Raw genomic sequence first — 14,690 nt, 5'->3', positions numbered from 1 at the left:
AAGACCATCAGCCAAATATGCCATTCTGGGAGACATCTGCTAGGCATATGCATTCCATTCCCCTAATATGAGATAAATCACAAAATTCCAGAATTGGATGGGGCCTTAGATCTTCTAATACAAGTCCTTAATTTTATAGAATAAGTTAACTGAGTACCAAAGCAGTGAAGATATTTGCTCAGGCTATCATAATGTCAAGATCCTACTATCCCTGGCATGAACATGGCTGAATGAATGAATGAATGAGCATTTATTAAATGCCTACTGTGTAGTAAGTAGTATGTTAGGAATTAGAAATATAAGTACAAGTGTATCTCTGAATATTAAGGACCTACTATGTGTAGAGCAGTGGATGTTTTGAAGGGTATTAAACTGAATACATTACAATCTTCAAAGAACTTATACTTTCAAAGGGGAAAAAAGAGATTAAGCTAATAGAGGCAATATGGTACAGACAAACATCTTAGTACTAGAACAAATTTGAGTGAATTCCTTCCCCTTCTTGACCAAAGTTTTCTTGTAAAATGAGTTATAGTTAGGCAATATTTCAGTTCCTTTCCAAGCCTAAAACTATGATTTTTTCATAATCTTAAAAAATGTGGTTTGAGACTAGGTATGTATGAGCAGCTAGATGGTACAGTGGCTTAAGTAGACTTAAGTAATGAGTTTTTAAAAAGCATTTTATGATGTTTATCATTGAGTCAGCTGAGTAAAGCAGAGAAGGTTTTACGGAAGAAAAGGCATTTCAAACTGGTCTTTGAAGGATGGATGCATTGAAATAGGCAGTAGTCATGGTGAGAGACAGACAGGAGGAGTTAAGAAGAGATAAAGGATGACATTACAGGGGTAGGAAAGAGCTTAATCAAAAATATCAAGGAAGAAAAGCAAGGAGTGTGTCTGTTGAGAAGATGGATTGTAGAACTAGAGCAAAAAGTTGAAAAGGATGAATAGTCCATGGTAGTGGAGAGAGAGAGAGAAGATCAACTTTCACTTCCACATGAACAAGCGAAGCCCCAGCTGCCAAGAAAAATATTTCCCTCCAGATTTTGGGTTGGAAAATTGCTTAGGAGTATGTCTCCTGAAGAATCTCAGGCAAATGCAAAAATTCACCAGCTTCTTAGGCTGAATGCTATTTTATTTCAAATTGTAATTCACTTGTTAAAAAATCAATTCTGATTTTCCAAGTTTCAAGTAGATAGTTTTCAAGTTGTGTCTTGACAACAAAAAATTCTCACTCACCCTTTACTTATTACAAATTCATGACGATATTTTCCAAGTAATGTAGTTATGTGAGGCAACATGGGGTAGTGATAAAGAATATTGTTCTTAGAGCAGGTGGCATAGGGGATAGAGTGCCTGGCCTGAATTCAGGAAGCCTTATCTTCTAGTCTCAGTCACTTACTAGCTGTGACCCTGGCGAAGTCCTGTAATCCTCTTTGCCTCAGTTTCCTCATCTGTAAAATGAGTTGGAGAAGGATATGGCAAACTACTCTAGTTCCTGCCAAGAAAACTCCACACGAGGTCAGATATGACTGAAATGACTGACCAACAAACAATAACAAGCCAGAGACCTGAGTTCTAGTTCCGTTTAGACAACTGTTAGCACTTTACTTTATCTCTTTGAGCCTCTGTTTCCTCCTCTATAAAATAATTCAGTAGGAGATCAGGCTGGATTACATTTGGGAAATTGTACAAAGCTTTCACTGTTTCCTGCTGCCAAATCCCATCTTTCACTTTTAAAAACCTATGTTGACAGAAGGGAAGCAGAAAACTGAGAAACAATCTCTACAGCCAGTATCTCTGATAAGGGGCTTAATTTCTAAAATATAGAGAGAACTGAGTCAAATTTAGTAGAATACAAGCCATTCCCCAATTGATAAATGGTCAAAGGATATGAACAGACAATTTTCTGGTGAAGGAATTAAAGCTATCAATGGTCATATGAAAAAATGCTCTAAATGACTATTGAATAGAGAAATGCATATTAAAACAGTCTGAGATACCAGCTCACACCTATCAGATAGGAAAAGATAAACACTGGAGAGGATGTGAGGAAAACTGGGACACAATGCATGTTGGTGGAGTTGCAAACTGATCCAACCATTCTGAAGAGCAATTTGGAACTATGCCCAAAAGGTTGTAAAGCTGTATATACTCTTTAATTCAGTGGTGTCTCTACTGAATCTATATTCCAAAAAAAATTTAAAAAGGGAAAAGAACTCATATGTACAAGGATGTTTGTGACAGCTTTTTGTGGTAGCAAGGAATTAGAAAATAAGTAAGTATATGCCCATCAATTGGGGAATGGCTGAATAAATTATGCTATATGAAAGTCATAGAATATTATTGTAGTATAAAAAATGATAAGCAGGATGATTTTAGAAAGACCTGGAAATATTTACATGAAGTGATACTGAATGAAACAAGCAGAACCAGAAATATATACAGCAAAACAGCAGGATTGTGTGATGATCACCTATGATAGACTTGGTTCTTCTCAGCAATCCAGTGATCCAAGGCAATCCCAATAAACTTGGAATGGAAAGTACCATCCACATCCAGAAAGAGAGCTATGGAGACTGACTATAGACCAGACTATTTTCACTGTTTTTTTCCTCATGGTTTTTCTGTTTTGTTCTTATTTTTTTTCTCCCAACATGGTTGATGTGGAAATACATTTTTTAAAAATGATTTTACAAGTAACTGGGGAAAATAAAAATAATAAAAAATAAAAAAATAAAGTTACAGCTGGTGGCCGTACTAAAAAAAAAAAAAAAAACAAACAAAAAAAAAAAAAAAAAACCTATGTTGATATTTTCCCATCATCTACATTTCACACTATTGCAATAATTTATTTAAGTCTTCACATGTTTCCCTTTATTTATCAGTCATCATTTCTTGCAGTTCAGCAATATCTCATTGCATTCAACTTGTTTAGCTATTCCCTAACCAATAAAAAACCCATCTGTTTAACACCAGTATGGTGATGCTATATGCCAGGGAATCATGGAAAACCACAAGATTTCAGATGGTGATCCATAGGCCTGTGAAAAGATAAATAGGGTTATATGGTAAGGATAAATAAACTGAAGGATATTAGCAATGATAATCTGTGAAAGAAGTAGAGTGAAAACATTGCCAAGGAAATTCATGACTGGAAAAGGAGGTGGGCCAGCCTCCGGGAAGAATGAGGAACAGATGACATTAAGAGGGTTGCATAGCCACTGCAAAATGTAAAAGAGCCAGAAGAAAACTTCTAGCACATTGGCTGAATCCCCTATGGAAACTCGCAGACAAAAATGTGCAAGATGAAAAGACATAGATGGGATGTAATCTGCACATATGAAAGGAAGACCCACTTTAGGGAGATCATTTCCATAAGGTCCACATAGAATGGGGTGATAATACTTGAGTTAACACCCTCACAAGATTGGTTTTGCTGGGAAGGGATGGGTTTTTGCTATATATGGGAAAGCAACACAATATAATATAAAGACAGCTGGATTTGTAGTAGGAAGAGGTGAGTGAGAATCCCAACTTTGCCATTGACCAAAGGCAGCTAGCTGGCATAGTAGCTAGTGCTGGATCAGGAGTAAGGAAACTAGATTCAAATCCTGCCTCCATCACTTCCTAGCTTTGTGATGTTGCAAAATTCTTATCTTCAACTTTCTCACCTGTAAAATGTAGATAACAATAGCATCTACCTGCCAGGGATTCTGGAAACATCAAATAACATGACGTATGTCTTATGTAAAGTATGCTGTAAACCTTAGGCTAAGCTTTTATTGTTGCTATGTTTGTGACTTCAAACAAATCTTTTCACTTCTCTTCCTGTTCCATAAAATGAGAACTAGACTAGATGAACTCTAAGAGTCCCCATGGGTCCTCATTTATGATCCTATAATATTTTTGTTATTATTTTCATGGCAAAGGGTTTGGTTCCTATTTTTAAATGCCAAACATTTCTGAGCTTCAGCTAATACTCCTGGACAAGTCAACATGCTAATCTCCAGAGAGACAATCAGTGGATGTTAAACATATTGAAAAAGCTTAGATGATTTGCTCATTGTGAAAATTTTCTAATGAACTTAAATCTGAAACTACAGCATGTCTTGCATCTTTTCCCGAGCCTTCAAAGATAGTTCATTTGAAAAGCAAAACTTATGTTCTGAAGCAGCATAAACTTCTGCATCTATTTCCCATTGGCACAAGGGAAAAAACTATTTTCTCCTAAATCATCTAGGTGTGTGATAGAAGAAAAGGCATCAATCCAGAAGTAACAATAAAGTGATCTTAAAGGCTTTTTCCTTCCATCAGTCTTATAATCTGTGAAATTACATAGCAATACAATCATGCTGAAACAATCAATCAACAAGTATTTTAATTAAGTGCCTACTGTGTGCCAGGCACTACAGTAGGCACTGTGTGAAAAAATAGTGAGACAGTCCCTGTCCTCATGGAACTTCCATTCTACTGGGGATCCGATGTTTACATAAGAATACGTAGGGGATAAACATAAAACAAATACATAGTCCTTGGGAATGGAAGGTTTGCTAGTAATTGAGAGGAATTCTTTCTGAAGTAGATGGCACCTGCGTTGAGCTTTGAAAGGAGTTCCAATACACTGAGGGGAGAAGGGAAAGCATTATAGAAATGGAAGACAACACCCTACAAAGTTTTAATAGCAGAGGGAAAGAGGGATAGTGTTCCAGATATGGGAGACAACAATCTACGAAAAGGCTCAGACAGAAAGGGAAAAGATGGGACTATAAGTAGGACAGTTTTGTCTGGAAGCTGAGAGGGCATGAGGCAGAGTGATATGGAAAAGGTAGGCTAGAACAATATTATTAAGATTCCATGACAAAAAAAAAAAAGAGTTAAGATTTTATCCTAATAAAATGAGGTTTCATTAACAAGTAATAATATGATCATATCTGTATTTTAGGAAACTCAATTGGGTAATTACAAAGAGGGGAGAGAAATTAAATATGGGGGTTAATTAGAAAACTTTTAATAATTGGGTTGAGATATGATGAGGTCTGGACTAATGTGGTAATCTTATGAATAGAAAAAAAGGAAATGATTTTCAGAGATGTTGAGGAGATAGAATTAACAAGACTTGTCAACTAACTGGTTATGGGGAGCAAAGGATTGTAAAGAATGTAGGAATGACTCCTAGGTTTTAAAACTAGTTAAAATGGGGAAAAAAATGATGGTTCCCTTGACAAAAATAGAGAAGTTAAAGGGAGGGATCAACTTAGTGGAAATGATACTAAGATCCATTTTGAACATGTTGAATTTAAGGTACATATGGAACCTCCAAGTTTAGAGAATTAGTATACAACTAGCAATGTGGGACTAAAGCTCAGGAAAGATACAAGAGAATAAAGATTTAGGAAGTGTCTAAATGGATGAGAACTAGATGCATTGGAACTAGTGATATCAAGAGCAAATACGCATAATTTGTTTTTTCTTTGATGATTCAGAAGGCATTTTAGGGCCTAAATTCTATTTGGAGGCAACTAGGAGGCATAGGGCAAAGAACAAAACCTGGATTCAAATCCCATCTCAGATACTTACTAGCTATGTGACCATGGGCAAGTCATTTAGGCTATGTATCCTTGGTTTCCCCATCTGTTAAAGTGGGGGTGATAATAATAGTGTCTACCTCTCAGGGTTGTTGTGAAGATCAAATAAAATAAAGTTCTTAATATGGTGCCTCGAACACAGCACTGTGTAAATATTAGCTATTATTATTAATTCCAACTCTGCCTCTAAACAGCTAAGTGGCTGAACAAATCCCCTTTTCCTCCTTGAGTCTCAGTTTTCCAATCTGTAAAATGAAGGGATTGAGCATTTACTATCTGCCAGGTGCTGTGCTAAGCCCTAGGGAAAGTAATATAAAAGCAAAGATATTTCCTGCCTTTGTCCATAACACAGACAAGGAAATAGTGACCAGGGAGAGGTACCTGGATCCAGAAAAGTGGTGGAGAGAAAGATACAGGCAGAAACAATAGTAAGGGGTAAAGTTGGGGATGATGAAGGAAAGAGAGACAAAGAGAAATAGAGAAAGGTGACTTTGAGTAAGGCTTTCTTGAAATAGCAATGTGAAAGAGGAAGTCACAAATCAAAAGATCAGAGAACCAGTACAAAAGTTCATTCAAGATAATGAGAAGTCTGGTGAAGAAGCTGTGAAGGAGGTATCCAGACAGGAAGGAGAAATAAATTTCTAAAATATTGCCCAGTTCCACAAATTCTAGTCTATGGGAAATTTGGTTATGTGAGTTTGGGAGAGAAACGTATGTTACTGAGATATTTTTAAACTCCAAATCATATGACTAGATATTTTTTGGGAAAGAATAAAACATGTTTTAAATGATTAACAGGTTGATCTCAGTTCAAGAATTATTCCTCCCCCCCTTTTTTGATAAGTATTTTTCCCCTCTCAGCTTTAAAGAGTTTCAAGACAATGATTTTTCCTAAGAGAACAAACAAAATCTACATCAGTATCTTCCAAATGAGATACATCTGTAGACTTAGTTTGCCCCAACTGAAGCCAAAGCATGCATTTCTTTGGCTCCATCTCATCCATCTGGCTGGTTAACCACAGTACACCAATAAGAAGCGGGGAAAGGATGTAATTAAGTAATGCTTTGTTCCCTTGACAATTAAACACAAATGCATTTTAATCATAACATTATACGATATCCTGATTCTCTGATTTTTCTTCCTTACCTAGTGGGTTAACATGGTAAATATTCAATTCATTCCCAGGTCAGGAAAGTCCACAAACATTAACTATTCTGCAATCTATTTTGGACCAGAGTCAATGCCAAGTCAAAATATGTCAGTTACAGCTGCAGGCATTTGAGTTGTCCTGCCCTGAAAAGGCTGAATTTGAAAGTGAGTGAGAAAAGGAAACACAAATATATGTGCTTACCCCCAAACCCACTAAGTAAAACATAGAAGCTGTATTTCTTGAATCCCAGTTTAATTCTGAGACAATTACAGATCTATCTTCTCTTGTTTCATTTATTTGGGAATTTGTCTGATTTTTTAAATTATGTTTGTTTTCATTCTAGTCCAATGTCCAGAACCAAGAGCATATTTGTGATCATTACATATTGGTATTTCCTTTCCTCATTCTTGTTCTCTTTCCACTCTCCTTCCCTCTATTCTTTCTTCTTTTTAAAAAAATCATTACAGACTATTTTTTAACTGGGCCCACTTTCACACACTAAAATTCAGATGAAGAAGGAGAAGGAGGGGGAGGAAATCTAGGGAAGCCCTGCCAACTGAAAGCTGTACTGCTTTGGGAAAAAGGAAGGCGTGTTCAGTGGAAACACAGGCTGGGTTCTGATGTGAAAACTTCTCTTCCCTCTCCCTTTCCCTTGGTATCCCTGAAACTTCATGAAGCAGCCCAAGCTAAGGGGAAAAGTGAAAAATTGAGGTTAAAATGGAGACTGTAGAGAGAAAAGAAAGGGAGAGGGGAATAAAACAAAGGAGAAAGAAGGAGGAATGATGGAGATGAAGAAAAATACATGAGAGATTAGAGGGGGGACAAATAAAAGGAAGGAATAGGAAAAAGGAGAGAAGGTAGGGAAAAATAAAGAAGGGAATGAGGAAGATAAAGGAAAGGGAAGGAGGGAATTGGGAGAGAACAAATAAAGGAAAAGAGGAAAAAGAAAGGAGAGAATGTTAGGAAAAATAAAGAGCAATGAGGAAAATGAAGAAAAAGGAAAAGAGAAAATGAAAGAGATGAAGGAGAGGGAAGAAGAGCAAGGAGAGGGGAATATTAATGACAAGATAAAAAATGGAAAGGACAAAAAGAAGGAGATGAGTGAAGCAAAGAAAGGAAGGGATAAGGAATAGAAAAGAAGAGAAAGAAGAGATGGGAAGGGAAGAATGAACAGAAAAAAGCAAAACGAGGGAAGGAATGAGTGAATACATCAGAGTGGAAAGAGGGAGGGAGGGCGACTGAGGGAATGGAGAGCAGGGAGGGCCTGAGAGTGGGCTCACCGCCCGCCAGCCCGTCCGCCCCTCCCAGTCCCACCCTCTCCCTCCCTTCCTCTTTCCCTAGCCGGGATACCCGGAGCTCTCCGTTAAGGCGGGAGGCTCAGCAACCTTCTCCCACCGGGGAGGCCAGAGCCGGGCCATGGGCAGCGGGAGCAGCAGGAGCAGGCGGGCGCGGAGACAGCTGCATAGCCCTAACAAGAACCCAGGGGTCCCTGGTGTCCAGAAGCTGGGCGATGGGCAGCGGGACACTGAGGCCTGCCAGGAGGAGGAGGACGGGAAGGATGGGCAGCAGGAAGGCTCAAGAAAAGGGGCCCACGGGGATTGCGCTGTCCAAGACTATGAGTCGCCCCAAAATGGAAATGAGAAGGAACCGGAGTCAGAGTCACTGCTGCTGGACCAGGTACTGGCCGAGTCGGAGGCCTGGACCCAACATTCGAACCCTGGCCGAGTCGGGCCTCCCACTCTCGGCCGGGACCGAACTCACACCTGGGTGGGGCTCCCCCCTCTCAGTCGAAACTCAGCTGCGGTGGCGAGCGCAAGGTGAGTGATAAGAATCCGCTACAACCCCCATCCTGTTCAGTCTCCGGCCTCAACCTGCGCCTCCCTCCTTCGCCTCTCTTCGGCTTCAGTAGAGACTTTCCGGGTCCCCCAAAACCTCTTCTCCTCTGACCTACCAGCCCCTGTGAGAGTTATTTTTCCCATCGCTTCTCCCTCACTCTGCCCGGAATTCCATTCTCCCTGCTTTCCTAAGGTCGCAAAGCAGAACCTTCCTTCTCCTTCAACTCAGACATCGTCGGCAGGGACACGAGGGGGACTAGGGGCTCGGGGACAAGCTGAAGATTTCACTGTCTGAAAACTTCTCTTGAAATCTCTCGGCCCCCCCACCCCGTCCCAATTCGTTTTCTCCTCCCTTTCACTCCACTCTCCTCTTCCATTCCTTCTTCCCTCCACTTCTCTTCTCTATCGTTTCTCTCCCCATTCTCCCCTACGTTTTTTTCTCTTCCTCACTCCTTTTTTCTTCCTCCCTTTCTTCCTTCTAAATGTCCCCCACCTCTCTCCATGTCTTCTCTCTGCCACAAAGTCATAGTTAGGATCCTAAATGATCCTGACAGACTAGAACATCAGATTGTAGCTAATAAAAGGGAATTTAATAAGAATGCATAGAAACCCTTAAACTTTGGTTCAAAAAAATTGATTTCAAGAACACAGAGGAGAGGAGGCCATCATTAGCTAGCAGTTCATCTGAAAAAAAAAAAAAATGAGGGGGTTGGTGATGGATTACAACCTTAATAAGTCAAACAGCCAAAATCAAACCAAAAGCAACAAAAAACCTAAGACCATCTTAATGCTTCTCCTAAGAACCAGAGTTTCCAATATTAAGGAACTGATAGCCCCATTGTATTCTGTCCTGGTTGTCTTACATCTAGAAATGTATGTCTGTACACATTTCAAAAAAGGACATTGATAATAAGGTAGGTGGTACAGTGGATCAAAATGTTTTCTGCTTTAAAAAGCTATGTCCCTGAGCAAGTCATTTATCCTCTCAGCCTCACTTTCCTTAAGTGTAATATGGGAATAATAGCATCTTCCTTCCAGAGGATAAAATGAAATAATATTTATAAAGGGCATTGCTACATAAGTGCTAATTATTATCTTCATCATCAAGAAGAGGGCAATCCAAATTGAAGAGGATTTTAGAGAAGAAGGGAGGTAGATAGTAGTACATGATAAATATCTTCAGGCATTTAAAAGGTCATCATATAATATAGAGATTAGACTTATTTTGCTTGACCTCAAACTAGATGCTGTAAGAGATGTTACAAAGAGGTAAATTTGGGCTTGATAACAGTAAGGTTGTGCCACCCCTCTCTTTATAGATCATCAAGGACAGTCTGGATCAATACTTGTTAAGTAGGTTGTAGAAGGAGTGCTTTGGGGATATAGTTGGACTGGATTGATGCTGACAGCCCTTTGAACTCTGAGATTCTGTGATTCTTTCTATCTTACAATTGTTCTGTGTGTCCATGTCTCTGTTTCTGTCCCTCTATCTCTCTGTAATTTTGTCCGCCTGTGTTTCTCTCTGCTTCTGGCTTTGTCTATATCTCTGTCTATCTTTCTCTGAATCTCTTTCTGCTTCTGTTTTTCTCTACCTCTCTGCCTTTCTTCCTTTCCCTTTACCTCTCCCTTTCTCTTTCCTCCCTAATAAAGGAGCTAAATAGTAGCTAGGACCTCTGACTACTAAAACCAAATGTGGTTTTCCTTGTATGGTGAAGTTCCAGGCTAAGGCCCAAAGGCAAAGGAAGTTGGGATCTTATGGTGTAATCTTGGAATCCACTATAGAAAATCAGATCTGAAAAGAACCTTAGAGAGTATCTTTACATGATAGACTTTACACACACACACACACACACACAAAAACCGAGGATCTTGCATTAATCCAAGGTCACAAAGCAAATTTATAGCAAAACTGGGCTTTACATTCTTCGTTTCCTTTCCCAGCCATTTAAAATAATAACTGTAAAAGAAAAATTTTTAAAACACTTTGATTTGAAGGTTTTTGCTGACCTTTCCCTCCCAATGAACAGGGAATTCAGGTCTTTAACACCATGGAGAATCACTTGATCTGAGAGTGTTGTCAAACATCCCTCCTGAAGGATCAACAGAGGGAGGGTCTAAGGATACAGGAAAAGTGAGTCCTAAATATTTATTTGTAACTCAGAGGTTTCTCTTGACAATTATTTTTAAATGAATTTGATGAGTACAGTGCTAGATCTGAAGTCAAGAAGATTTTAATTCAAATTCAGACTCAAACAAATACAAATAGTATGATCCTGGGCAAGCCACCTAACTGCTGCCTCCAATTCTATAGCTGTATATGTAATAATAATAATATCACTTAACTCTCTGCGTTATTGCAAGGAATAAATGAAAATATTTGTAAGACATTATATAAATTCTAGCTATGATTATGTTAATTATCCATCATTATAACAATTAATCTTTAAAATTGCATCAGTATTTAATTATATAAAGCTTTAAAAAAGTAACAGTCGTGGGAGGGAGAAAAAAGAAACCTCTCTCCTGAAGTGAATCTGATCTCCCAGTGGGGAGCCAGGTTTTAATGTTCTTTTGTTTCCTAAGGCCTCTGGTCAACTCAGATGGTAACTGAGGAAGGACAAAAGGGAGAATGGTGTGTGTGTGTGTACGTGTATGTGTTTCAGTCTGATTAGATAAAGAGGATGAAACACTGAAATTTGTTTTTGGCCCTTGAAGTCCCAAATAGAAGGACAATGGAGAGGCATTTAAAGGAAGATAATGCAGTCCTGAGGAAATATCTGTTTGGAGATGATTCTTTATAGACTACACCTTTAAACAGTGTATCCTTAGCAACAGCAGCCCCACGTCACATGACACAATAGAATCTTTACCCTGGAAAGGACCTTAGAGCTTGGGTTATCCAAGCCGGAGCTGCTCATTTTACAGGTAAAGAAGTGCTAGCCCCTAGAGAGGTAAGATAATTTCTCTGAGGTTACAGAACTACATTCCCTGCCAGGGTTCTTTCCAAGCCACCATATGTCTCTCAGGAGAGGATGATAATCATCATTATAATAGTAATAACACCAAGGTCAGACAGCTAGGAGGGACCATCTTAGAGGCCAGCTAGTCCAACTCTTTCATCTTATCAATGAAGAAACAGGTCCAGAAAAGTAGGCACTTTCCCCCTTGGGTAAGTGACTTGCCCACTTACACACCCACTAAATCAACAAACATTTATTAAATACTTACTATGTACCAGGTACTGTGCTAAGCACTAGAGATACTGAGAGACAAAAGACAATCCTTGTTCTCACAATCTAATGAGGTACACACAGCCAGACAACTCGATTTATCATTTGTTCAGTTATGTCCAGTTCTTTGGGACCACAATGGGACTTTCTTAGCAAAGATGCTGGAGGGGTTTGCCATTTCCTTAGCCAGTTCATTTTACAGATGAGGAAACTGAGGCAAACAGGGTTAAGGGACTTAGCCAGAGTCACACAGCTACAAAGTCCCTTTAGTAGGATTTGAACTCATGTCTTACTCTGTCCATTGTACCAGGGTATACAGGTACATTTGTGTGTGTATACATACATACATGTGTGTATATATACATATGTGCATGTGTGTATGTATATATACATTGTGTGTATATATGCATGTATTTGTATATATATACATGGGGGAAGGAGGGGGAGAAGAGGGATAAAATTGGAGATAATTGCCAGAGGGAGGCAATAAGAATAAAGAGGCCAAGAAAAGCTTCTTGCAGGAGAGACCCTAGCTGATATTCGAAGAAAGCCACCGACTTCATAATAGTAGTAATAATATTGGCACATATATTTAGTATTTTAATGCTTACAGAGACCCTCTCAAACATCCTTGAAGATAGGTGTTCCTTCCAATTTATCAATATAAATTAATTTTGTACATTATTTTCATACATCATTTATTTTGTATCTATGTGTATATATATATGTGTGTGTGTGCATATACATATACATACATCTTTTCCTAATCTCGTTCACCAGAATACTTGCACATAGATGCTTGTTTCCTTTTCTTTTGCTTTCTTCCTAGTTTTTGACCATTTCTCAGATATATAAGGCTTTTACCTCTAAATCAGTGAAACAATTTTAAAGCTTCTATCAATTTTGTCCTAGAAAACCTTTTTCGTTTTTTTTTTAGGCTTAAAATTTTATAGATATATTTTGTCTTCAGGTTTAACAAACACTTTCTGACAAACACTCAAGCAAGGCATATTTCTTAAAATACAGTTTCTTTATTGAAAATTAATAGATGGGTGAGCCATTTAACTTGACAGTTTGATACTAGCATTTTTGATTAGTTTTGGATACTGTCTATATTGACTTATATTGTGTAGTCATTGTGTAAATGTATAAATATATGTATTGCACTAATGCATATATAAATCTATGCATACATATACATATATAGTTTTCTTGGTTTGTTTTTTCTAAATCAATTCACACAAGTGTTTCCAAATTCATTTCCCATATTTCTCTGAATTCTTTAGTCATCATTTCTTACTGTGCAGCAACATTTCATTGTATTCATTTTTACAAATTGTTAAGTTATCTATTCCTTGATTGAGGGACATATATTTGAAAAGACATCTTTATGAATGCTTTTTGTATTTTCAGAGAAGCTGAATTCATTATTTTCTTCTCCATTTCCAAACTACCTCCTTCCTGAAAGTCTCTATTTCTTACAAGAGCCCCCACATTATAGTCACCTAGATTCACTTCAGTGTTAATTCTGACTCCTCACTTCATTAATATCACTAGTTGTCACATTTCTTCTTTTCTTCTCCCACAGTTTCTGTTTACTCATATAGTGAGTTAACCTCCCTAATTCAAACTCTAATCACCTCTCTACTAGATTATTTCACTAGTCTCTCCCTTTTCCAGTACATCCTCCCCACAAATGCCAAAGTGATTTTCTTGAGGTTTTAAGTCTGACCATGTTACTCCCCTACTCAAGTTAAATTATTCCCTATGATCAAATATAAGTGACTCTGTTTACTTTTAAAGCCCTCCAAAAGCTGACCTTAATCTACATTTTCTTATTCATTACTCCCCTTCCCACATTTTATGGTCCAGTCAAACTAGACTTCTTACTGTTCTCACGAAAAACTGTCTTCTGCCTTTGAACCATCTGTCCACATGTTTAGAATACATTCAGCTCTTACCTCTGCTTCTTAGAGTGCCTTATTGACTTTAAAACTATTTTCATGATACCTTCAGCATGAAGCTTTTCCTGATTGTTCCCCTTCCCCAATTTATAATTGAATGTATTATGTGTATACAGATATATACACACACATGTAGGTACATACACATATATGTATACATACACACATACATATGTGTGTTTATTGTTTTCTCTGATATAATGTAAGCTCCTTCAGGACAGAAACTATTTCATTTTTGTGAGCAAGAACTTGTATTCTTTAGAACTTAGTGTAGAACCTGGTACGTAGAAGATGCTTAATAAATGCTTACTGATATGGTGAGTGATTATTATGTCACAGTTATTTCTGGAAAAAGAAGAAAAATTGACTGAATACAACCTTATGATAAAGAGAAAGAACTAAGTAAAAACATCTTTGACACTCACCAATTTGCAAGTTGGGTTCCCAGCAGTTCATCTCCTCTCAGACTGCTCCCCAGTTAACTTGTGGGTCTGTATTTCAATAACTCTAGCTCACAAGCACCCACCACTGAGTTTATCTTTAATAGTAAACCAGGAGACATAATCAGCTTAAAGCAAAGGCATTACTGTGATGAAATGTCAAGAATAGTAGCTGTAAAACATCCCCATAAGCAAAGGATACAGCTTTCCCCAAGGATATAAAGCATCATTAGGAAGACACTATGCTAGTGTAAGTTACACATATAAGGAATACATATAGATAAGCCAACTCACATCTCTCATATGCAGGTTACTGATATCCCATTTATTATTTATCATCCTCACAATACTGTTCTAATGAGCAGCTACCTATAGGATTTTGCTTAGAACCTGACAAAGTAACCAGGTTGCTAAATATTCATTGGAGAGTGCACTCTGGGGTATGACTGCAATCTGGGGAGGTTGCCTAGAGGGATCATTAC

The 14,690-nt window shown here is 38.1% G+C and overlaps 1 long non-coding RNA gene across 1 annotated transcript in view; it reads left to right on the top strand.

The window, feature by feature from the left end:
• The first annotated feature begins 7,262 nt into the window (after window positions 1-7,262).
• Window positions 7,263-14,690, top strand: part of LOC127548624 (uncharacterized) — a 28,486-nt gene continuing 21,058 nt past the window's right edge. Inside the window, exon 1 of the long non-coding RNA XR_007950443.1 lies at window positions 7,263-8,556. This is a non-coding gene — a long non-coding RNA (uncharacterized LOC127548624). The remainder of the gene's footprint in view (window positions 8,557-14,690) is intronic.

Source organism: Antechinus flavipes, chromosome 2 (assembly GCF_016432865.1).
Source record: "Antechinus flavipes isolate AdamAnt ecotype Samford, QLD, Australia chromosome 2, AdamAnt_v2, whole genome shotgun sequence".
Taxonomy (NCBI): domain Eukaryota; kingdom Metazoa; phylum Chordata; class Mammalia; order Dasyuromorphia; family Dasyuridae; genus Antechinus; species Antechinus flavipes.
Note: the sequence above shows the minus strand (reverse complement) of the source record. Positions and strands in the feature narration are given on the sequence as shown.